General features: G+C 45.3%; 1 protein-coding gene across 3 annotated transcripts in view; it reads right to left on the bottom strand.

Annotated features, from left to right (window-relative positions):
* The window catches only part of PTAFR (platelet activating factor receptor), a 43,304-nt gene extending 17,178 nt beyond the window's left edge, over positions 1-26,126 (bottom strand). The window contains exons 1-2 of one of the 3 annotated variants that reach the window (XM_082440958.1): positions 24,956-26,126; positions 21,773-24,009 (exon numbers count right to left, since the gene is read on the bottom strand). The gene's annotated coding sequence lies outside the window, so the exon portion shown is untranslated. Of the gene's footprint in view, positions 1-7,136; positions 13,063-21,772; positions 24,384-24,955 lie in introns of those variants that run through there. The other 2 variants (XM_082440957.1, XM_082440959.1) reach the window with 2 other exon arrangements.
* Positions 26,127-26,366: the final 240 nt, after the last annotated feature.

Here is a 26,366-nt window from a genome sequence, read left to right as displayed (position 1 = left end):
TAATCCTAAGATTCATAAGGAATCTCAAAGTACCCCCAGTAGTCAAAACAATCTTGAGAAAGAAGAACAAAGCTGGAGGCCTCACACTTAATGATTTCAAAACATATTACAAAGTACAATAATCAAAAGAGTGTGGTATTGACATAAAGACAGACATGAAGACCAACGGAACAGAATAGAGAGCCCAGAAATGAATCCCTACGTATATGGTCAAATGATCTTTGACAAAGGTGTCAAGACTACACAATGAGGAAAGGATAGTCTCTTCAAAAAATGGTATTTGGAAAACTGGATATCCACATGCAAAAGCATGAAGATGGACCCTTATCTTAAACCACATACAAAAATTAACTCAAAATGGATTAAAGACCTAAACATAAGACTGGAAACTATAAGATTCCTAGAGGAAAACCTAGAGGGAAATCATCATGACATTGGAATGGGCAATGATTACTTGGGTATGATACCAAAAGCACAGGTAACAAAAGGAAAAATAGACATTTGGAACTATATCAAACTTAAAAACTTCTGTGTAGCAAAGGAAACAATCAACAGAGTAAAAGCCAACCTACCAAACTGTAGAAGATATTTGCAAATAACATAAGGAATTAATATTCAGAATATATAAAGAACTCTTACAACTCAATAACAACAAAAAAAATTTAAAATGGGCAAAGGACTTGAAGAAACATTTCTCCAAAGATATACAAATGGCCAACAAGCATATGAAAAGATGGGGAGGGATGGATTGTGAGTTTGGGATTAGCAGATGCAAGCTATTATATATAGAATGGATAAACAACAAGGTCCTACTATATAGCACAGGGAACTATATTCACTATCCTGTGATAAATTATAATGGAAAATAATATGGAAAAGAATGTATATATATATATATATATATATATATATATGTATAACTAAATCACTGTACTGTAGAGCAGAAATCAACACAACATTATAAATCAACTATACTTCAATAAACTAAATTTTTTTAAAAATTGCCAAGAGGCAGGGGGGGAAAAAAGCATATGAAAAGATGCTCAACATCACTAATCATCAGGGAAATGCAAATCAAAACCACAATGAGATATCACCCATTAGGATGGCCTCAATCATAAAAGTAGAAAATAACAAGTGTTAGTGAGGATGTGGAGAAATTGGAACATTTATGCACTCACTGTCGGTGGGAATATAAAATGACACAGCCACTATGGAAAACAGTATGGAGGTTCCACAAAAAATTAAAAATAGAACTCCCAAATGATCTAGAAATCTCTCTGGGTATATTTCCAAAAAAAAATTGAAAACAGGATCTTGAAGAAGTATTTGTATACCCAGGTTCACAGCAGCACTAGTTACAATAGCCAGGAGGTAGAAGCAAACTAAATGTCCATCAACAGATGAATGGATAAACAAAATGTGGTATATATGTATAATGAAATACTATGCAGCCTTAAAAAGGAAGGAAATCCTGTCCTATGCTACAACATGGATGAAACTTGAGGATATTAATAAGTGAAATAAACCAATCACAAAAAGACAAATACTGAATGATTCTACTTATATGAGGTTTCTAAAGTAATCAAACTCACAGAAACAGAAAATAGAATGGTGGTTGCCAGGGGCTGGAGGGAGGGAGAAACAGGGAGTTGATGTTCAATGTGTACAGAGATTCAGTCATGCAAGATGAAAAAGTTCCAGACACCTGTGGTATAACAAGTGCATATAGTTAACAATACTTAAAAATTATTAAGAGGGTAAATCCCTCTTACATGTTTTTTACCACAATAAAAACAATTTTTAATGGGTCTCAGAGATGGCAGATTTGAAAATACATTGTATAATTTTAACTTGGACTCATATGGCTCAGCTTTTTTACTTAATGGTTGTGTGACATTTGGTAAAACTGCTTCCCCTCTTTGGGCCTCATCTATAAAATGAGGACAAGAACACATCTACCCTATAGAGCTTTTTGTGAGCACCCAGCGAGATAAAGGATATAAAGTATTTGGGAAAGGACAGTGGTTAACACCAGACTGGCGTCAGACAAACCTCCACTCAAATCCTGTCTCTGTCCTGGCTTCACGACCATGGTCAAGCTTATCATTCTCTGAGCCTCAGGTCCTTCCCCTGTAAATGGAGCTGATAATATTTCAAGCACATAGCTCCCAGCATGGTGCAAAGATTCAGTGAATAATGTAGCACAATTTCAGATATTCATGATCAACAGCTCTAAAAAGGTGTATCTACAGGAAATCCAGACAATCAGCTGATTAGATCAGATCAAATGTTTCTCAAAATAGCACCACTGTCATTGCAACCGTTCACATCTAGCTCATCCCAAGTTTACCCCAGCTTGAAGCCACCTATATCAGACTTCCAGATATATCATTAACCCTGAAAACTTCTGGGAACCAGTCACATCTTTTAATGGCAGCTAGAGACAGTTGGCAAAATGCTATCAGCCAATTCTTGCCCAAGACAATTTCACCTCCATAAGCCTCTGTTCACTCATCTGTTTAAAAAAAAAAAACAAACAAAAAAACAAACGAATCCTAACACTACATCATAGCATTTTTGTAAGGATTAAATGGAAAATGCCTGATCCATAATAAAAGCTCAGTGAATGCTGGTCACTCTTAGTCTTACTTCTCTACCCCAGAAAGGGTTAGAGGTGCCATCTCTGGTTCCCATAACACATCACATTTCATTATAATGGCTGTTGATTTCGCTTTCCCTTCTGGGCTGGGAACTCCCTGGGTACAGGTCCTCAGGCATTACACACACACACACACACACACACACACACACACAGAGTCACATTGTCCCTCATCCTTCACTTCCAAACCCTCTCACACCAGCCTCAGCCACTCCCAGCCCTTAGATTCCCTGGGACCAATAACACACCATAGTTCAGGGACTTCCCTGACAGTCCAGTGGCTGGGACTCCGCGCTTCCACTGCAGGGGGCACAGGTTCAATGCTTGGGGAACTAGGATCCCGCATGCCATGCGGTGCGGCCAAAAAATATAAATAAATAAATTAATTAAATAAAGGTTTAAAACACCATAGTTTAATCATTTCCCTTCTGTGAGTCCTAGTTTTCACATCAATAAAACGGAAATGATATCAACATTGACCTCACAGTATAGCTTTGAGGTTGAAAGCAGTTAAACTTCTAACATGCTCAATAAATGAGTTACCTCCTATTCTGGCCTCCCCTGATGCTTGCCATTTGTGCCCTGGCTTGGCCATGCCTCTGTGCTTCTGGTCATATCCTCTAAAAATTCCCCTCATGGAGTGGTTTCATTACCATTTGTCCAGGAAGCAGAAGGATTTGAGGGGCAAATAAAGGGAGCAAGTTTCCTGACCTCTGGGGAATTCTGCACTAGGCTCCGCATGGTTTCCAGTACAAGGAGGCTAGCACCACGCTAGGTACATGTATTGGTGGATGAATGGAACTCATTGTCTGGGGAGAGGTCAGGGACAGGGTCTAGGGCCCCAGAGATGGGGGGTGGCCTGGGCATCAGAGTTTCCCAACTTTCTTTCTCACTTGGGGCCCACCTGATCCCAGGTTTATATATTATATTGATGAGACTCAGTCTCTGCTCATCTGGCCTAGGACATCCCTGTGGAGTTGGGGGACCCTGAGCCTGGCCTGAGTCTCTCCTTCTGGCTCCAAGATACCCAGATAGTATCTGTCTGTGAGTCACCCTCCCCCACTTCTTGCTTCCTGGAAGTCAACCAGGGCAGGGAAGAGGGGGCACCCAGGGAGGTGCTTCTTCCTCTGGGCTTCCCTAGCAAGGGCACACCTCTGTTATACCAGGAATCATTCTGACTTCTTCAGGGGCTGGCCCAAGGGAAAATGTAGCTTACAGGACACAGGCCCTGTGGTCACACAGAATCAGATCTGCACCTGGCTCTGCTCTTTCCTAGCTGATCTTCAGCCCTTGAAGCCTCTCTTTCTTCATTTGCAAAATGGTGATAATAGAACTTTCCTCACAGGGTGAGTTATAAGTGCAAAATGAAGCAATTGATGCATGTGGTTATTGACCAATAACTGTGAGCTCCTCCCTCCCCCTCAGAAAATGTTTGTTGAATGAATGAATGAGCAAACAAATCAGCAATGTACTAAAGCAGCCACGTATCTCCTCCTTTGGAAGCAGCAACCAAGGATGGCTGAAGAGAAATACGAATTACGATCAGGAATTACCATCAGAGGATCTGGGCTCTGATCTCAGCCAAGCCACCCACCACCTAGAGTGAGTCTCTCCCCATTTCTAAGCCTTGGGATCTTCATCTGCACACACCCCTCCCCCACCAGACCTCAAACACTATTGTGAAAAGGAAGATGGTTGGGCGTGATAAAGGGTTTGGTAAACAGTAAGGCATTTGGGGAATTGAAACAGACTTTATAAACTGTGAAGAGATCTGCAGAAATTTTGACATGCTTCTCCCATCAGCCAGCTGAGCTCAGCTCCAAACTTAGACCCTGAAGAAGGTCCCCTCCTGTAGAATTAAGAAGGGGGGAGGGGCTGCCGAGTGATGGTCTTCCCCCCACATAGTCTCCCCCACCACCATCTCATTCACACACACACACACACACACACACACACACACACACACACACACACACAAACTGGCTCTGGATTCTCTTTGGCTGAAGACACAGGGAAGAAAGGAGTACCAACCTCTCAGCTGGTTTTGCTGACGATCCTGCTTCTGGGAACTGCTGGGCTGTCCTGGGCCCACCTGCAGCTGGTCATGCCCCAGGCACACGTATAGCCATAGCAGATCTGGGACCTATACGTGTAGCACGCGTATAGCACACGTATAGCATAGAGCCAGAGCAACTCCCCAGTCCGCCCCACACAACCACAGGCACACATGCACGCACAAAGATACACCAGAGGCTTCTCTCTCCTCCCACCATCCTGCCAAGGAGCCCAACAGCTGCTAGTCAGAGACGTGGCTGCCCCGGGGGCCCAGCATTTGCCCTTCTGGGAACGGGCTCCACTCCGAAGCCAGACACACTCTCCCAGGACCCATCAGGGAGTGCTCCCAGGCCATAGCTCAGCTGTTGCCCACTCCTGGGTCTATCCATGGGGAGCAGGAGACCAGTATGGGAAAGGAGGGGCTGCCACTGGAAAAGAGAAGCATCCCCTTCTCTTCAACAAGGGCGTGTTCACAGGCTTCAGGTAGGGAAGAGGAGGTTTCTCCATAAAACTCTCCCTATAAAAGGCCAAAAATATCCCAGCCTCTTGTCACACACACCCCCCACCAGTCAAGAGAGGAAACTCAGTCCTGGAGGCATATTTTGTTATTAGCACCATAGACTGTGACTTTCTTACCCAAACCTTCATTGGACAGATGGAGAAATTGAGGCCCAGAGAAGAGAAAGGATTTGCCCAAGGTGACAACACTATCGGGGGCAGAGGTGGGACAAGATGCTGGGCCTCTGGCTCACTGTCTATCCTCTTCCAAGTACAACATATAACTTTATCACTCACTATTCAATTCATGTTCCAAGATTATATGACATGCCAAACTCTGTGCGAAGGGTAAGGATAAAACAAGGAACAAACAAATCCCTCCTCCTTGAGGCATTTACAGTAAGAATTACGGTGTCAGTATCAGCAGTAACACATTGGCTCACGTTCATGCAACATCCTACGATTGACAAAGCACTTTCCCACCCAGTCTCTTACTTCATCCTCCCCACAAACTCACAGGTCAGTACTTAAACCTCAATCTGCAAAGAAGGGAAGTGAGGGTCCTGAGCTGTCCAAGGTCCCAGCTTGTAAGCAAGAGCTGATGCCAAAGCCCCAGTGCCCGCCGCAGGCCCAGGGCCATCTCTGCAACTTTGGAGTGGGCTTCTTTCTTTGGCTGGGTTGTCAGTACCTAAAGGCAAGGACATCTCTTTCTTTTGCTTCCCTGGCACCTACACACACACACACACACACACACACACACACACACACACACACGCACACTCTAAGCACCTGGAACACTGCTGTGTATTCAGTCAAGAGCTAAATCAGAGCTTCCTGAATGCTTGGGGAGAGACTCTGCTGGTCCCCTCATTCTCTACAGGTGAGCAAGTGTCTGGGCAGCAGCCTCCATTCACCACACCCACATCTGGACCTGCCAGTGAAGGACAGGGGCTACCAGCCTGTGCTCTGTCCCTACCACCTGGGACCTGACGGGGGAAGCAGGTTGTGAGCCAAGCACTTTGTACCAGCAACCTGGTTATCCTCTTCATCATCCCCCTGGGAAAACCCAGCATCTAGTGAATTCCTAAGTACGCAGCGCTGTACCAGACCCTTTTCCTCTCCTGATCTTCATGCTGGGGAGACGGCATTATCCTCATTTGACAATTTGGGAAACGGAGGCACAGAGTGGGGATGTGACATGGTCAAGGCCACACAGCTAGTAAAGCAGATGGCTTCCAGCCCCTGAGATCTAGGTAGCCCCCTCTCATCACCATCACCACCTCCCAGTGAGGTCTCTGAGGTCACTTCAGCACTGCCTCGGCCTTAGAGAACCAAAGAGGGGAGCAGATTCCCTGGGAAAGTTTGGTCACGAGGAATTCCTTTTAAGCAAGAGCCTCTGGGCCTGAAGAAGATGCCAAAACATTCCCTTAAAAGCAGAAACACTGAGACTTCCCTGGTGGTGCAGTGGCTAAGAATCTGCCTGCCAGTGCAGGGGACAAGAGTTTAAGCCCTGGTCCGGGAAGATCCCACTTGCCGCGGAGCAAGTAAGCCCGAGCGCCACAACTACTGAGCCTGTGCTCTAGAGCCTGCGAGCCACAGCTACTGAGCCCGCGTGCCACAACTACTGAAACCCACGCGCCTAGAGCCCAAGCTCTGCAACAAGAAGCCACCGCAGTGAGAAGCCTGTGGGCTGCAACAAAGAGTAGCCCCCGCTCGCCGCAACTAGAGAAAGCCTGTGTGCAGTAAGGAAGACCCAACGCAGCCAAAAATAAATTAATTAATTATTTTTAAAAATTAAAAACAAAAACAAACACAGAAGCACTTGTTTGCTTAGGCGCAATCTAGGGGTCATGACCTTGGTCTCCCGAGGACATTGTCACACACCTCCTCCTGGCCCGGCCAGGGCTGGGACGCCTCTTACCTGTCCCGGGGCAGCGGCTGCCTCTGCCAGGTCTGGGTGTCTGTCTGCAGCCCCTGCCTCCGTGCTGTCTGGAATTGCAGAAGTGAGGAAACAGAGCACATCACTGCCAAGTCACCCACAGGAGGAAACGTCATGACCCCAGGGCCCCTCCAGCAGATGCCACAGAAACCTCAGAGTTGGGTCACCCAGGCCCTGGGCGCTGCTCGGAGGTTTCTCGCAGAGAAAGGGTTAGGGTGGGGTGTGGGCAGCGGCCACTGAGCCGGGAGCTGGGGAGGAGGAAGAGAAGAAGCAGACAGGGCAAGGGCAAGAGGGGCGAGAGCGTGCATTCGAGACAGCACAAGTGTGAGGGAGAGGGGAGAGCAGACGAGAGTGAGTAAACAGAATAAGAGAGAGAGTCAGGGCAAATGAGAGATTGAGGGAGACAGGCACACAGAGAGAGACAGACGTAAACACAGAGAGCGAGAGCATGAGAGGCATGAGGAGATTTGAGGACAAAAACCAAGGGAGTTACAGAGAAAAAGATGAGACAGTGACAGCCTGTGTGTGTGCGTGTGTGCGTGTGTGTGTGTGTGTGTGTGTGCGCACGCACGCGCATGAGCATGAGAGAAAAGACAAAAAAAGAGAGAGAAGGAGGAAAGGGAGAGGCAGCTGGAATTTAAAGAGGATGAGAAGGGAGGAACTCGGAAGAGCTGCTGTGGTCAGTGCCATGGCCCGGCTGGGCTCTCCTGGTGACCAAGGAGCACCAAGACTAAGGAACCGATGGGGACAGCGCCCTGCGGGGCTGGGATTGGGGGGGAGGAAGACTCGTCAGCCCCGGGGCAGGAATTGGGCAGCGAGTGAGTTAGAGGGAATAGGTGAGGGTGAGTAGGTGTGGGCAACTGAGGAGGTGAACACAGGTGAGTCTGTCAGTGAGCGTGCGTGTGTGTGAGTGTGCGTGTGTGTGTGTGAAAGTCCAGTGGTGGAGGCTTTTTGTGTGAACAAAGGTGAGAGATGGGCCCGAGCTCCCTGCCTCAGTTTCCAGTCTATTTATCCACTCATTCATTTAACCAATAAATGTTTATTGAGCCCTGCAGGCACTGGGCACTGCAGAGGACACTGTCTAAGGAAGCAAGCCCCTGAGCTGAGAGCCAACCCAAAAGCCTCCTACACAGGGTGGGAAACAGGTCTAGACGGCACCGGGGTCCCACAGCCGGGCAGGTGCAAAGCAGAGGTGGTAGTACGGGCTCCTGACGCCCCATGCGGGGTCCGGCCTCAGCTCTGCCCTGGGTGTCTGGACTGGCCCCCTCCTGCTCTTTGGGACCCCACTGCTGTTCCTTATCAAAGCCAAAAATGGACCTCAAAGGACAAACCACCTTTAACATGTGGCTCAGCCCTGAAGAACTAGAGCCAAAAATCTGCCCCCTCCCCCAGCTGTACCCCATCACACACAAGTGGACACACTCAAACCACCTAAGCACACAACCCTTGCACGCTCATGTACACTCAGTACACACCATCATGCAGAGATACTCGGTCATAATTACATCCCCCCACTCACCTGCACACTCACAAGCTCAGGTGTAACATCTGTCACCCCCTCACTCACAACTGCCCAGCATCACCTCCTTCCTCGTGCTCATTCACACACTCTCCTCAGATCCTAAGGTGTGGCCCAGGCCTCCTGGGGGGGACTTTGAAAAGGCCCAGTTTGGTCATCCCTTCTCGTCTCCCTTGGAGGCATTTTGAGCCTTGAGCACCTGAGACAGGAGAGAACGTGGTGGTCTGTTCATCACGTTTAACCTTCACACAAGCTATCCACCAGAGCTGAGGCCCTAGCTCTGCTCCCCAACCCAGATCCTCTTCCCCCAAACTGGCTTCACCTTCTCAGCCATCCCCCCCACCACCACGTTCCAGAGGCACAGAGGGACCTCCAGGATCAACCTTGACCACAGACTGAAGGACACCTGGCTCAACTCCAGGCTCACGCCTGGTTTTCAATAGGCCCTCATGTATGTGCACAGAGCAATCGCAGTTCAGCACTCTTTGAGATTATCAATAATCAGGGCAGGTAGGCAGAGGTTATTATCCACATTTTACAGATGAGGAAACTGAGGTTGACTCCTCTCTCTCACACCTACCTCATTCTGTTACCAATTCTGTCAGTTCTACTTTAAAATACATCCAAATCGGAATCTAATAAAGCCTTTAGATCCAACCTTCAGTTTGTAGGAAATACAGGCAACAGAGGAACAAATTAAAGGGCATTTCAGAGAAGCAATCAGCCCAATCCAGAATGTGAGACCAGGACAATCTACAGGAGAACTGATCCAGTTCCTTCGACAGATCAACCACGGCGGGGGGAGGAATGGGGAGGGGACTTTTAATCTAGGAATCTTTAAGAGATATAAAAATCATATACAGGGACTTCCCTGGCGGTCCAGTGGTTAAAACTCCATGCTTCCACTGCAGGGGACACGGGTTCCATCCCTGGTCAGGGAACTAAGGTCCTGCATGCCGCGCAGCGCAGACAAAAAAAAAAAAAAAAAAAAAAATCAAATGCAACCTGTGGGTCTTGTTTGGAACCTGGATCAGTCAAATCAACTGTAAAAAGATACATGTATCAGTTAGGGTCCTGGAAAGAGATGGCACACTCAATGTGGGCAATCTGAGGAGGAAGGGATTACTTAAAGAGACGCGGGCAGGTCTAGAGAACCAAAAGGAATAGTGTAGTCGTCCAAGGCTGCCAAGAGTGGGGTGCCCTTTTCATCTGAAGGGCTGAGGAGAGGGGGTAGTTACTGGAACACAAAGAGGGTAGCTATTTGGAAAAGGCTGCCTGACAAGAACTCTGACCTTGCGTAGGCAGTTGTAGCTGGTCGTCAATGACCAGGCAGAGAGGGAACCAGGACATAAATACCAGAATCTCTCTCTTCTTCCACCCTCTGGTTTCTTACCAGTGCCTCCCATTGGCTGAGCCCAACCAGAAGCAAGGGAGATGGATAATGTTGTCCATACAGATCAGCCTCTGGGGGCACAGAGTTGGGTGGAGAAGGATGGAGAGTGGATCTGGAGGGGAAAACAGAAGATATCCAGGACAGACACATTTGAGAAAATCAGGGAGAATTTAATATGGGCAGGATTTTAGATGGTTCTAAGGGATTTAAAAATTTTTATTAGAGGATAATGGTGGTGTGGTTATATAAGAAAATGTTCATATATATGGAAATATTTAGGGATGAAATTACAGGGAAATGGTTTAAAATATTACAGTAAAATAAGGGGAGAGAGAGAGAGGAGGGGAGGGGAGGGGAGGGAAGGGAAGGATGAAAGGAACGAAGGAAAGAAAAAGAAAGAGAGAGAGAGGCAAAATATTGAATCTAGAGAATGAGTATTTTGTAGGCTGAATAATGGTCCTCAGAAATATCAGGTCCTAATCTCTGGAACCTGTACATGTTACCTTATGTGGCAAAGATATTGCATGTACAATTAAATTACTGCTCTTGAAATGAGGAGATTATCCCGGAGTATCCAACTGAGCCTTAATGCAATCACCAGCACCTGAGTAAGAGAGGAAAACTTGATACAGACAGAAGAGAAGGCAATGTGGCCACAGAGGCAGAGTGACATGGCCACAAGCCAGGGATACCAGCAGCCACCAGAAGCTGGAAGAGACAAGGAATGGCCTCCACCCTAGAGCCTCTGGAGAGAACGCCAAAAAGAAAAAAAAAAAGAAACTGATTTTGGAATTCTGGCCTCCAAAATTGTGAGAGAATAAATGTGTGTTGTTTTAAGCTGCCAAGCTTGTGGTCATTTGTTACAGCAGCTGTAGGAAACTAATACAGGTGCACAGGGATTTATTATACTCTTCCCTCTCTTCTTGTGTGTTTGGAAACTTTCCTAATAAAGTTGTGTTTGTGCGTGCTCAATTCACAACACTATCTATGAAATAGTCTTGCCAAGGAAAAAGAAACAGAATCAGCAAGTTCAACTACCAGTTTACAGGAAATAGAGAAGAGGAACAGATCATAGGGTACCCTCAGCAAACTCAGACAGCAGTGAACGCACAGAACAAGCAACCTGGTTTCTTCAACAAATAAATTATAAGGGAGAAAAAAGATGATGGAAGAACCGATAGATTATGAGAATTAAGAGGCATAGCAACCAAATTGCTATGTGTGAGCCTTTTTTGGATTCTGATTCAAACAAAGTAGACAGAGAGTGAGAGAGAGAGAGAGAGAGAGAAGCAAAGACAGAGAAACTTATGAGACAGTCAGAAATTTGAACACATCAGATATTCAATTATGTTAAGGAATTAATGTTGATGGTTAGGTTAATGACTTCACTGTTATGTTAAAAAGAATTCTTATCCTTTAGAGAAACATTTACAGATAAAATTATGTATTTGGGATTTGCTTCAAAATAAAATGGGACACACCTCAACTGAAAAAAATGGGTTGATAATTGTTGAAGTTGGCTGATGGTACATGGGAATCCATTATACCATGAAGTGCACTTTTGTATGTATTTGTAATTTTTTATAAGAAAAGGGGTTTTTTGTTGTTTGTTCTTTAAAATAATTCAACACTTGTTTAGATTTTAGAGGTGAGAACAACAGTGAAAAAGAAAATTGTCTCAATGCTATATAATGAATAATTGTGTCTTGAGATGGACTTTTATGATAGCGTCTTATTAGGATGTTAGGTGCTGTATCTCATAAAATGTAAATGGAAGTAAAAACATTGTAACCTGGAAAATTCTGTTAAATGAAGGAAAAGAATAACAATAAAGATGCTGACGTCAATGATGTACAAACTAAGTGTGAATAAATTAGTCTCATGAAACTTGAGAGTGTAAAGAAGCGCTCTCAAATTTATAAAATAGTAAATTATTGTCCAAAATGATTATGTCAGTAACTAAAAGAATAAATTAAACTGAGTCACTTTGCTGTACACCTGAAACTAACACAACATTGTAAATTAACTATACTTCAATTTAAAAAATAAAATAAAATAATTTTTTAAAAGAATGAATTAAATATTATAAGCAGGCATTTGACTCTAGCAGTCATTCTCACCAGGGGCTACTTTGCCCTCCAAGGACATTTGTCAATGTCTGGACGCATTTTTGGTTGTCACAAGTGGCAGGGGAGGAGGGGCTGAGGTGCTGCTGACATCTAGTGGGTAGAGACCAGCAAGGCTGCCAACCAACCTACAATGTACAGAACAGTCCCTACAACAAAAATTTATTTGGCTCAACATGTTAATACGGCTGAGGTTGAGAAACTCGGGATTATATCATCTACATTCTAAAGAGTTTATATATTCAAGTAGGCCTAAAAAAAACCTTTTGAGGGAATTCCCTGCAGGCCAGTGGTTAGGACTCCAAGTTCTCACTGCCGAGGACCCGGGTTCAGTCCCTGGTCGGGGAACTAAAATCCCACAGGACATGCAGCCAAAAAATATATTTTGGGAATCTTATCATCAGGAAAATAAGGGATTGCTTATTTAAAGAGTGACCTTGGGACTTCCCTGGTGGTCCAGTGGTAAAGAATCCACCTTCCAATACAGGGGACACTGGTTCGATCCCTGGTCGGGGAACTAAGATCCCACATGCCGCAGGGCAACTAAGCCTGCGCGCCACAACTACTGAGCTCTCACGCCTCAACTAGAGAGCCCATGTGCAGCAAACTACAGAGCCCACGTGCCCTGGAGCCCACGTGCCACAACTAGAGAGAAGCCCAAGCGCCGCAACGAAGAGCCCGAGCGCCCCAACGAAAAGATCCCTCGTGCCACAATGAGCCGCATGCCGCAACTAAGACCTGACACAGCCAAAAGAATTAATTGATTTTTTAAAAAGTTATGAAGATTGGAAAGGAAAAGCAAAACTGTCATTTTCACATGCAATATGATTTACAGAAAAATTAAAGCAATTCCATGGACAAATTATTAGAATCAACAAAAGACTTCAGCAAGATTTCTGGATATAAAATCAATAATAAAAATCAGTCATGTTATGGACACCAAGGGGGGAAAACTGCGGTGAGGTGGGGATGGTGGTGTGCTGAATTGGGCGATTGGGATTGACATGTATACACTGAAGTGTACAAAATTGATGCCTAATAAGAACCTGCAGTATAAAAAATCAAACAAAACAACTAATACTAAACTTTCATTGGGTTATTTGTATGGAAATATGTTAATATAAATGTTTCAGACATTACATGAAATTTCTAAAAATCTTATATTTGTATTTGTATGGAAATATGTATGGAAATATGTTAATATAAATGTTTCAGAGATTACATGAAATTTCTAAAAATCTTATATTTGTATTTGTATGGAAATATGTATGGAAATATGTTAATATAAATGTTTCAGACATTACATGAAATTTCTAAAAATCTTATATGTTCTGGTATAATGTTATAAGTAATAATCCTAGTTATTACTTTAAAATGTATATCTCAGAAATAACTAATTTTCTTGTCAACTGCATTATTATGAACTTTCATCAAACCTTTTACCGTGGTCATTTTTAAGTCTTTTGTCATTTACAGACAGTTCTGGGTGTACTCTGATGATTTTGCAAATATGTTCCTATAAAAGGGTTTCATCTTCAAGAAATTCATGGTAAAGACTCTGACAAGTACAGGTTTCTGGTAACTGACTGTACTGCTGAACTGAATGAATAAGCATTTTCAGAACTCTGATGAAAAACTGATGAACTCATAAAAGTGCTAACAAAAGATCAAGATGAAAAAAAACAATTAATTACATGGGACTGAGTGAACTGATGAGGATGAGTATAATTTTTGTGACTTTCTGTCTGAATTAAAAAAAAAAAAAAAAAATCCCACAAGGACTCAGAGGCAAAGAATATACAAATCAATTTTCACTACAAAGTAAAGGAGCTGTTACAGTGGAGGATTACTGGACTGAATGTCAATATTATGACATAGTATGAGTGTGTTTCATGTTTGGTAATTGCAATCATTGTTGCTTTTGTTGTGGTCATCCATGTACAATGCTTGGTGTCAGTCCATTTATCTCTTGTAAAAATAAAATGCAGTGTGTGTGTGTGTGAAAAAAAAAAAAAAAGATTACTGAAGATGAGTAAAAAAAAAAAAAAAAAAAAAAAATCAGTCATGTTCCAGGAATTCCCTAGCGGTCCAGTGGTTAGGACTCGGTGTTTTCACTGCCATAGGCCGGGTTCAATTCCACAAGCTGCACGGCACAGCCAAACAAACAAACAAACAAAATCAATCATGTTCCTATAAACAAGCAATAAACAGAAAATGTCATTTTCAAGACACAATTTATGATACCAAGAAAACTATCTTGGCCAAAGATACGTGTAAGGTCTTGATGGAGGAAATTATAAAATTATTGAAAAACAACTAAGAACTAGATGAATGGATAGACGTAAAATATTCATGCATGGGACTATCAGTATCATAAAGATGGAAGTTCTTCCCAATTTAATCAATAAATTCAGTGCCAGTTCAATCAAAATCCCAATAGATGTTAATTAACTAGATGGTGGGAATCCTTTTACAACGTTAGGGTTAGGGTTAGGGTTTGCTATGATGTACACCTTAAATATCTTACAATTGCATTTGTCAATTATGCCTCAATAAAGCTGGGGGAAAAATAGCATATGTAAAGCACTCAAAAAAAAAAAAATCCCAATAGAGTTCTGCAAGGAACTTTACAAGCTGATCCTAAAATTCCAAATAAAAAAGCAAAGAGCCAAGACCAGCCAAGAAATTTCTGAAGTACTATGAGAACATACAAACAATAAGGACACATGATAGAATTTCCCCTATCATGTATCGAGTCTTATTATAAAGTTATAGTAGTAAGACAGGGTAGTATTGAGTATTAACAAAGGGACAAGCAGATAGACCAAAGGAATAGAATAGAGATCCCAGAAAGAGAGATCACAAATAGAGATCACACATATGGAAACCTGATACATATGACAGAGTTGCCATTACAGATCAATAAAAGAAGACTAGATATTGGTGCAAATCGTTGGCTATCCATTAGGGGAAAAAAATAATAAAATTAGATTCCTACCTCGCACCATATCCAGAATTAAATTCCAACTGGCATAAAGACCTAACTATGAAAAGCAAAATATAAAAAGTTTTGGGAGAAAATAGGGGACAATATCTTTATGGGCTAAGGGTCTGGGAAATTTTCTTAAATTAAGACATAGAAATTTTAAATAACAAAGAAAACTTTGATAAATATGACCATATAAAGTTTAAAACTGTGTATATCAAAAGATACTATAAAAATAGTAAAGGGACAAGTCACAGACCAGGAGAAGATATTTGTATCATATATATCAAAGAATTTTCAGGCATAATATAATATAAATTTCTAAAAATCAAAAATAAGACAAGCCCAATAGAAAAATGGGTAAAAGAAGAAGTAGGCAATTTATAAGAAAAAGCCTGAAGGCTAAGAAACCATAAAAATATGGTCAACATTTCAGAAAATCAGGAGTTCAAATTAAAACAACCAACCACCAGATTGGAAAAAATGAAAGTCTGCCAATTCCAAGTATTGGGAAGGATGTAAAAAAAATAGAAACCCTCATTACACTGATAAAAAGAAACTACAAATGGCACCACCATTTTGGAAATTAATTTCATAATAAAGTTGAAAATGTACATTCTTCCTCGTTACATACTGGAAATATTAATATTTGTATGTTTCTCAATGTAATCCTATACATATGTAAAAATGAACAGAGCTACATGTAATAACCTGGACAATAAACATAATGCTAAACTAAAAAAGCAAGTTGCAGAAGGATGCATATAGCATGATACTATTTCCTAAGACTTTAAACATCATTATTATTAGTGGACACAATACATATGCATCAACAGATAAAGACAAATTCAGGTTATGACTACCTCTGGGGAGAGAGGGAGGGAGCAGGTTTAGTGAGGATACACAGGAGATTTCTATTATATCTGTAATATTCTAGTTAACTCAGCAGTAGGTGCATAGGAATTTGTAATAACGTATTTTTATATATAACCTAAGTCTGAGATTTGCCTAGATAATTTGGAGAATAAGTCAAGAAAATGCCACATTGTATATCAAGATTTACTATAAAGTTACAGTAATTAAGATAGGATGGGGAATTCCCTGGCGATCCGGTGGTTAGGAGTCTGCACTTTCACTGCGGAGGGCCCAGGTTCAATCCCTGCTCAGGGAACTAAGATTCTGCAAGTCAGCCATGCACACACGGACAGAAAAAAAGCACAAGGATAGACGAATAGTGCAAACAAACAGAATAGAGAAAGAATCACTGGAGGAGGGGGATTACTACAAAACCAGAGGCCTCAGAACCCATAAGTCACTTGGGCAGCAGGTTCACTATGAGAGCCCTCTTGGGGATGGCCAGCCCTGATGCTTAGCAGCCCTGAATCCTCTTACTGCTCCTCATCATAACCTCAGTTTCTCTCTCTGACTCTCTCTCTCTCTCTCTTTCTCATTTACTCATCTTCCCTCAAACTCTGCCTCTTAACAGCTGGGCCCCATGAGCCTCAGATTCTTCATTTGTAAAGCAGGAATGACACGGCCAACCTCATCATGGCATTACGTCTGTAAAGGACAGTGCCGGGCAGCTAGTCCTCATTCTCCTCCCTCCTCTCCCTCTTCTTCTCCCTCCTCTGGTCAGGGCTGAGTCCCACCTGCTCCCCCTCTTCAGCCTGGGCACACCTTCGACAGCAGGGAGAACAGCTCCCCTCCACCAGCTTGTAAGAGGGGTCACCTCATCCTGCACTGGATCCTGAAAGGAAGACTCAGGGGTGTGGTGGGGCCCCCAGGGGTGAGATAAGGGGGAGAAGATCCAGGTCCAGTGGAATCAAGGGCAAGGGTCTCCCTGAGGATTTAGGGCAGGAGTGGACTTAGGTCTTAGGTTGGAACGAGCCTTAGACCTTCCGGCCCCACTCCTCACCCGGGCAGATAGAGGAGGGGGAGGACATGGGAAGCCCCCAGAGTCTGGGCACTGCACTTTGAACTCTTACTGCTAGACTGCCCTGTGACTGTTGTTAAAAGAGAGGTCAGGAATTCCCTGACAGTCCAGTGGTTAGGACTCCACACTTTCACGGCCGGGGCCCCAGGAACCCGCATACAATCCCTGGTCGGGGAAAAAACATCTCACAAGCCACAAGGGCAGCCAAAAAAAAGAGAGGTCTCCAAGGGGTAACTCGGGGGGTTTCCTCCCGACAGCAAAATTGGGTGTTTTGAGAACAAGGATCAGAGGGAGTCTTTTCACTGTGTGTCCTTTTATATCTACTGAACTTTTAACTTGCTCATTTGTTACCTCTTTAAAAAAAATTTTTTTTTTTTTTTAATAAATATAAAAGAAGTGGAGGGACTTTCCTGGTGGTGCAGCAGTTAAGAATCCGCCTGCCCCAGAGGGCAGACAGCAGAAGCAAGAAGAACTACAATCCTGCAGCCTGTGGAACAAAAGCCACATTCACAGAAAGATAGACAAGATGAAAAGGCAGAGGGCTATGTACCGGATGAAGGAACAAGATAAAACCTCAGAAAAACAACTAAATGAAGTGGAGATAGGCAACCTTCCAGGAAAAAAATTCAGAATAATGATAGTGAAGATGATACAGGACCTCAGAAAAAGAATGGAGGCAAAGATCAAGAAGATGCAAGAAACGTTTAACAAAGACCTAGAAGAATTAAAGAACAAGCACCTAGAAGAATTAAAGAACAAACAAACAGAAATGAACAATACAATAACTGAAATGAAAACTACATTAGAAGGAATCAATAGCAGAATAACTGAGGCAGAAGAAAGGATAAGTGACCTGGAAGACAGAATGGTGGAATTCACTGCCATGTAACAGAATAAAGAAAAAAGAATGAAAAGAAATGAAGACAGCCTAAGAGACCTTTGGCACAACATTAAACACAACAATATTCGCATTATAGGGGTCCCAGAAGGAGAAGAGAGAGAGAAAGGACCCGAGAAAATATTTGAAGAGATTATAGTCGAAAACTTCCCTAACATGTGAAAGGAAATAGCCACCCAAGTCCAGGAAGCACAGAGAGTCCCACGCAGGATAAACCCAAAGAGAAACACGCCAAGACACATAGTAACCAAATTGGCAAAAATTAAAGACAAAAAAAATTATTGAATACAGCAAGGGAAAAACGACAACTAACATACAAGGGAACTCCCATAAGTTAACAGCTGATTTCTCAGCAGAAACTCTACAAGCCAAAAGGGAGTGGCATGATATAGTTAAAGTGATGAAAGGGAAGAACCTACAACCAAGATTACTCTACCTGGCAAGGATCTCATTCAGATTCAATGGAGAAATCAAAAGCTTTACAGATGAGCAAAAGCTAAGAGAATTCAGCACCACCAAACCAGCTCTACAACAAATGCTAAAGGAACTTCTCTAAGTGGGAAACACAAGAGAAGAAAAGGACCTACAAAAACAAACCCAAAACAGTTAAGAAAATGATAATAGGGGCTTCCCTGGTGGCGCAGTGGTTAAGAATCCGCCTGCCAATGCAGGGCACACGGGTTCGTGCCCAGGTCCAGCAAGATCCCACATGCCGCGGAGCGGCTGGGCCCGTGAGCCACAACTACTGAGCCTGCGCATCTGGAGCCTGTGCTCCGCAACGGGAGAGGCTGCGACAGTGAGAGGCCCGCGCACCGCGATGAAGAGTGGCCCCCGCTCGCCACAACTAGAGAAAGCCCTCGCACAGAAACGAAGACCCAACACAGCCAAGAATAAATAAATAAATCTATTAAAAAAAAAAAAGAAAATGATAATAGGAACATACATATCAATAATTACCTTAAACGTGAATGGATTAAATTCTGCAACCAAAAGACACGGGCTCGCTGAATGGATACACAAACAGGACCCATATATATGTATATGTATGTCTACAAGAGACCCACTACAGACCTAGGGACACTTACAGACTGAAAGTGAGGGGATGGAACAAGATATTCCATGCAAATGGAAATCAAAAGAAAGCTGGAGTAGCAATACTCATATCAGATAAAATAGACTTTAAAATAAAGAATGTTACAAGAGACAAAGAAGGAAAACCAGACAAAGATACTACAAAAGAAGAAAATTACAGACCAATATCACTGATGAATATAGATGCAAAAATCCTCAACAAAATACTAGCAAATAGAATCCAACAACACATTAAAAGGATCATACACCATGATCAAGTGGGATTTATCCCAGAGATGCAAGGATTCTTCAATATATGCAAATCAATCAATGTGATACACCACATTAACAAATTGAAGAATAAAAACCATATGATCATCTCAATAGATGCAGAAAAAGCTTTTGACAAAATTCAACACTGATTTATGATAAAAACTCTCCAGAAAGTGGGCATAGGGGGAACAGACTTCAACATAATAAAGGCCATATACAACAAACCCACAGCAAAAAAAAAAAAAAAGAATAAAATACCTAGGAATAAACCTACCTAGGGAGACAAAAGACCTGTATGCAGAAAACTATAAGACACTGTTGAAAGAAATTAAAGATGATACCAACAGATGGAGAGACATACCATGTTCTTGGATTGGAAGAATCAACATTGTGAAAATGACTATACTACCCAAAGCAATCTACAGATTCAGTGCAATCCCTATCAAATTACCAATCGCATTTTTTACAGAACTAGAACAAAAAAAATCTTAAAATTTGTATGAAGACACAAAAGACCCCGAATAGCCAAAGTGATCTTGAGGGGAAAAAACGGAGCTGGAGGAATCAGACTCCCTGGCTTCAGACTGTACTACAAAGCTACAGTAATCAAGACAATATGGTACTGGCACAAAAACAGAAATATAGATCAAGGGAACAGGATAGAAAGCCCAGAGATAAACCCACGCGCCTATGGTCAACTAATCTATGATGAAGGAGGCAAGGATATACAGTGGAGAAAAGACAGTCTCTTCAATAAGTGGTGCTGGGAAAACTGGACAGCTACATGTAAAAGAATGAAATTAGAACACCCCCTAACACCATACACAAAAATAAACTCAAAATGGATTCGAGACCTAAATGTAAGACAAGACACTATAAAACTCTTAGAGGAAAACATAGGAAGAACACTCTTTGACATAAATCACAGCAAGATTTTTCTGATCCACCTCTTAGAGTAAAGGAAATAAAAACAAAAATAAACAAATTTGAAAAAAAAAAAAAAAATCCGCCTGCCAGTGCATGGGACATGGGTTCGAGCCCTGGTCCGGGAAGATCCCACATGCCACAGAGCAACTAAGCCCGTGCACCACAACTACTGAGCCTGTGCTCTAGAGCCTGTGAGCCACAACTACTGAGCCCGTGTGCCACAACTACTGAAGTCCGTGCGCCTAGAGCCCATGTGCTGCAACAAGAGAAGCCCCGCAACAATGAGAAGCCCACACACCCCAACAAAGAGTAGCCCCCACTGGCCGTAACTAGAGAAAGTCCGCACGCAGCAACAACGACCCAATGCAGCAATAATTAATTAATTTAAAAAGTAAAAAAGATGTGTAGTCCGAGGTCAGACTGACTTATGTCTAAATCCCGCTGCTGCCTCCTAGCTGTGGCATATCGGGGAAGTTTCTTAACCTCTCTGAGCCTATATCGAAACATAGCTGCAAAATGAGGATAATGGTATCTATCTACTTCATAAAGGTATCACATAATTAAATAATACTTGCAAAATCAGTGAGCGGTATGTCTGACTCACGGTAGGCATGTGATAAATGCTAGCCAGTTATTTTTATCATCAGCTTGTGTGGAGTCCCAGGGCCACCAGGAAGCTGCACTCAGACACCTGGGAAAGGCGGCCCCTTGCATTGTGCTCCGTGATGTGACCCAGACCCCCAGCTCTGCTCCTGGCTGCCCCCCAGTGCACAAACAGGGTCCAACGGGGGGGAGGTGAGAAGTGGGGATAATGTTGCAGACTGGGCCCCAGCCCCTGCCCCAGCTGAGCAGTACCACCCAAGGATCTTGGGGACCTGTTTCGGGATGTGAGGAGTTTCTATGATATGTATGTGTGACCGCATCGATGTGTGTGTGTGTGGAGAGGTTTGTTTGCCGTGAGTGAGTGGAGGGTCTTTCAAGTCTGGGCTTCTTGTGTCCTGCAGTGGTTCATGTGTTCTGTGCGTCAGTGCTATCGTACATGTTGTATGTCTGTAAGGATGTGCATTTCATCCTGTGAGTTATGATATACATCCTACAAGGGACTATTGTGTCAACTGTGACAGTGTGTGTATTGCGTGTAGTGGGTGGGGTCAGCGGATGTCTAGGGTCTGTTGTATGACGTGTATTTGTGAGGGGCCGTGAACGGTGTCTGCGGGTGATGAGGGTGTGTTTTCTGTGAAGTGTGTGAGGGAATGCCACGTCTCTTGGTGATTGTGTGTGTTAAATGTCTATGAGGGGTGAAAGGATGTGTGCTGTGTCTGTGACTGATAAAGGGGGTTGTGTGTCCATGAGGGGGTGCTGATGGGGAGGAAATCTGACATAACCCAGCTCTGCGGACCCCTCCGGAGCCTGACCCGCCTCAAGGATTCTGCAGAGCAGCCAGACAAAGCAGCCAAACCTGACCCTCTCACCCAGGCCACCAGCCTCTTACCTGAGAAACTGCAGGGACAGTGGTCAAGGAGGCGAGAAGAGGCCGAGGGGGAGGTTGGGCCTGCCGAGAGCATGCTTCCTGCCGTCTTCTCAGGGAGCTCAGGAAGCGAGCAAGGAACAGGAAGGAGGCAGAAGGCGGGCCCAGACCCAGGTGCGTGACTCACTTTACAGCAGCAATCCCTGGTTAGCAGTGGCAGATGAAGGATTAGGGAAGCCCTGCCTGTAGGCTCTGCTGGGTGAGCGCAAGGCCAGGAAGCCAGCTCCTTGGGTGGGGCCCCAGCTCCAAGGTCACCAAGAATACTCACACCCAGCCGGGACACGCGCTCTCTCTCTCTCTCTCTCTCTCTCTCTCTCTGTCTCTCTCTGCACACCAGCTCAGCCAGCAGCACCGGGCTGGTCCATCTAATGCAGAGCCCCTCTGGGAGGAAGGGCCGGGCCTGGGCTGGTAGAGAAGGGAGGAACTGGGTTCCTGGTCTGAGGGGAAGATGGGCCCTGACCTAGGGAGGGCTCAGCCCTGCTTCAGGAGCCCGAGCTTCAGTGGGTGCCACCCCAATCCTGCGAGCCCCACGATGCTAGAAAATGCCCAAAGCTGCTTTCAGAAGATACCCCTGTCTGAGAGGACGCACAGCCAGTCTTGCCCACAGGAAGCCACGGTCCAGTGGGTGTGACAACCTGCCCACAAGTGCCCCCAGCCAAGGAGGAGACAGCCTGCCCTCAGGGATGCCCAGTCTGTTAGGAAAGAGAAAATTCTGCCTCCTGAAGCCAGCCCCGTGTGAGGGGAGATGCAGCATGCCAGCTCTCCTGACCCCCAGTCTGAGAGGGAAGATAGGTCCTTGCTCTGAGGAGTACCTAGTCTGACCATGGCAAAGCACCAGAGTTCTGTCAAAGCCTAGGACTGTGCCTGGGCTCCGACTGCACATTCTGCACTGACAGTTACTCCTTATCTCCACCTCCACCTCCCACCCCACCTCCCCGAAATATCAGATCGGGCTTAGCAGGAAGCAGAGGTGTCAGGCCACAGAGAGAAGCAAACTGGGCCCTGGCATAGGTGGACATTCTCAAATACCAACTCTAAGAATCTACGAGACCGGGCTTTGACTGCCGCCTCTGGTCTTCAGCTGGAGCCCGCTCGGAGCCTCAGCGTCCTGGGTCAGTGACAGCCCCACATACTCCCTCTGTTAGACCTGGCATGACACCTGGGCACATAATAGGAACTTGGTAAGTGAAAAATCACTTTATTTACCCAAGTTCCTGCCTGGTGTCCCAGAACTGGAAGTCAAATCCTTTCCCCACATCAGACTCCGTCGGAGAACTTGTTAAAAATGAAGGTTTAAAACAAAAGCAGGTTCTCAGATTCTACTTCAAGAGAGATTCTGAATCAGCAGCAGTGCTAGTCATGGGGCCGAGGAAATGAATTTTGAACAAGCGCCCAGGTGATTCCAAGGTAGGAAGTCCATGTTGCAGGGCAGGCTTGGAGGGAGCCAGGGACTGGGCAAGGAGAGCCCCATTACCTAAGAGCTCCTTCTAGCCATGCTTACCTGCTCTGAGCCACAGGTGTAGGGCGAGGGTTTTGGCATCTGTAGCAGACCCCAAGCTCTCCCCACCCCCTACCTCCCGGCAGGCTGTTTGTCCCTGCCTGACGTTCCAGTGCTGGTGGGGTTAACCCGGGAGTTCGTTAAAGATCCAGCTGTCTGTCTCCTCCAGCCTGAATCCTGAATCAGAATCCTCAGGGAGACCAGAGAATGCTTTTTTGTGGGTTTTTAAAAAATATTTATTTATTATTTATTTTATTTATTTTGGCTGTGCCGGGTCTCAGCTGCGGCGGCATGGCGGGATCTTCATCGTGGCACGCGGGCTTCTTAGTTGCAGCATGCATGTGGGATCTAGTTCTCCGACCAGGGATCAAACCCAGGCCCCCTGTGTTGGGATCGCGGAGTCTTCCCCACTGGACCACCAGGGAAGTCCCGAGAATGTTTTTTAACAAGTTTCCCAGGCGTCCTCCATTTTCTGCTCTTCCACCCAATCTTGGAGCAGGGACCACCCTGCTAGAGGAGGAGACGGAGAGGAGTACCCACTGTACACCCCGCTGTGCTGGGCAGAGGGTTCTCTGATCTCCTTAACCCTCAGGGCAACAGATTTAAGAGCTGATGGAAGCTGAGGCTCAGAGAAGTTTCAAGACTCCAGTCTGCCTGACACCAAACACAGGCCTGTCGCCTCCACTTGCAAGGTTCGTTCTTTCTACAATAAACAGAATCTTACTTGAGTTCACGGAACAGGGACAGAGGAGCTATTTTTACCCTCATTTTACTAAAGAAGAGGAAGCTAAAGCCCAGAGAGGCAAAATGACTGGCCAGGATTACAAAGCCAGTCAGGGGCAGAGCAGGCGCTTGGCAAGGTGACTCCGAGGCCCTTCTGAGCTCTTTCCTCAGGGCCGCCGGATGTCCCCACTATTCCCAAATCAAATAATGAGGAGGTGGATGACTTCCAGCAAGGGGACAGATGAAACAGATGTGCTAGGATGAATGCGGGGCTGCAGAAAGGGAGAAGGAAATGGAGAGGGTGAACCCTGCTTCCCTGAGGTTCCGGCCAGTACAGGCCCAGACTCAACCACGCCCCTGCCACACACACACACACACACACACACACACACACACACACACACACTCACTCACATTCCAACCTCCACTGGGGCCTGTGACAGGGGCTGGAAGGGGGGGCCCGGCTGTGGTGGCCCCAGACTGACACTGAAAGGCCAGCCACAGGGGTGGGATGTTGAGGGGTTTGGGGTGGGATGTCTGGATTGATGCCTTCGGTGGTTACACCTCGTTTTAAAGGGACAATTTCCACTTGACACGTGAGGAAGTTGAGGCCTAAATGCCCGGCTGCTACCCCTACCCATCTGGCTCAGCCCACGGTAGCCCGCAGGCAGCAGTGAGCTGCCCACTGGGAGGTGTGAGAGTGCTGGGATCGGCCCCATTATTCACAGCAAACCACAGGAAGAGGAGTAAAGTGGCTCATCCAGCCTTCCGCTCCTTCTGGGCCCTGCCGCTCCTCCAGCCAGCCTTCCCCGCCCAAGGAGCCCCTTAACCTTGAAGGGGATGAACCAGCTGCCACGGAGACACCCTGGAGGCGTCTTGAGTAACGCAGCTGGTTCAATGCCCAATGTACATTGCCCAACGCACACCTCTCTCGCGGGTCAGGTCATCGCTGAAAAGATGGCTCTGAGCAGGGTTATGGGAATGGGCTGGGACCACTGCTGACTTTCCAAGTGGGTCTGTGGCAATCGTGTGCTAGAAAGGAAACGGGAAGGCGTCAGGCCGTCTGGGAAAAGGGGATGTCATGGCTGAAACCCAAATTCCTTATTATGACTTTCTCATCTCCCTGGTCTCACCTCACCCCACTTCTCTGCTCCAGGCATGACAAAGGGTGTTCAGTTCCAAGAATGCGCTATGCTCTTACTTCCAGGTCTTTGCACACACTGTTCCCTCTGATGGAAACATCTTCCCCTCTAGTCCTACCTCACCTATGCCGGGCGATCTCCCTTTCTTCCTTCCTTGCCAATAAGACTTTACTGGAAACAGTTGGTGTCCAGTCCCAAGGGGCAAGTCCTGGTCTAGGGCCTGCCCATTCTCCTTTGCTGTTTTCCCGAATTTACAGTTAGAGGTGGCCACGTCGCGTATTTTGGGGCCAATGACACCTTTGGGGGAAAGTTTTGCTTCATGGATGACTTCTTTCTGCTCGGCAATTGATACGGGGTGTGGTGCAGTCACCACCTTCTGAGACTCTACACTTGGAAGATGACAAGCCCTCCTGAGAGGAGGGAGGAGAAGGAAGCCGAGTAAGAGCCTGGTTCCTCGGTGGCACTGCTGAGGTCATGAACAACACCTGAAACTGCCTGCCGCCAGACTTACACGAGAAAATGGGCCCATTTGTTTACGCTAGTTATTCCCTGCAGCTGAAAACATCCGACTTTGAAAAGGTCACTTCCTCCAGGAAGCACTCCCTGGTTGCTAAGAACAGGATCAAAGGCCCCCTCCTCGGAGCGGTGGACACATCGTGCCTTTCATGATCTTTGCACCGGTTCACCATCCACACGCCCCAGTAGGATGCGGTTGGCAGCAGGGACCCGTGGTGTTCACCACTTTATCCCAAAGCCAGCGTATCTGTTGAGTGCCTAAGCACACCAGTAGCTGATCACTGGTACAACCTCCTGGAGGACAAAGACAGGGCCTGGCCCTCACGAGCTTGCAGAGCTCTAAGGAAGGGGTGGGTGTGTACACACACACCCTGGAGTGAGGTGGGCGGCACCTCCCTGCCCAGGATGATCAGCATTCCCTCACGACATCCGCATCCGCGGGTGACTAAACAGTTCCCTCTCTCTGCCTCGGTCAGGTTTTAGCTAGAACCCCTCCCACCCACCCCCTGTGGTCTAATCATCCGCAGTTTGGACTCGCTTAGCTGCACTGGGAAGGACAGTAAGACACCCAAGCTTCTGTCCCCTCCCATAGAGAAGCAAGTCAAAGTTGCAGGATCTCTCGATACAAGACATTGTACCTCTGTGATTACTGGACATCTTTACTCATCTACAAAACAAT

Source organism: Balaenoptera physalus (assembly GCF_965194825.1).
Source record: "Balaenoptera physalus genome assembly, chromosome: 1".
Classification (NCBI taxonomy): Eukaryota; Metazoa; Chordata; class Mammalia; order Artiodactyla; family Balaenopteridae; genus Balaenoptera; species Balaenoptera physalus.
This window is presented reverse-complemented; position numbering and strand designations above follow the sequence as displayed.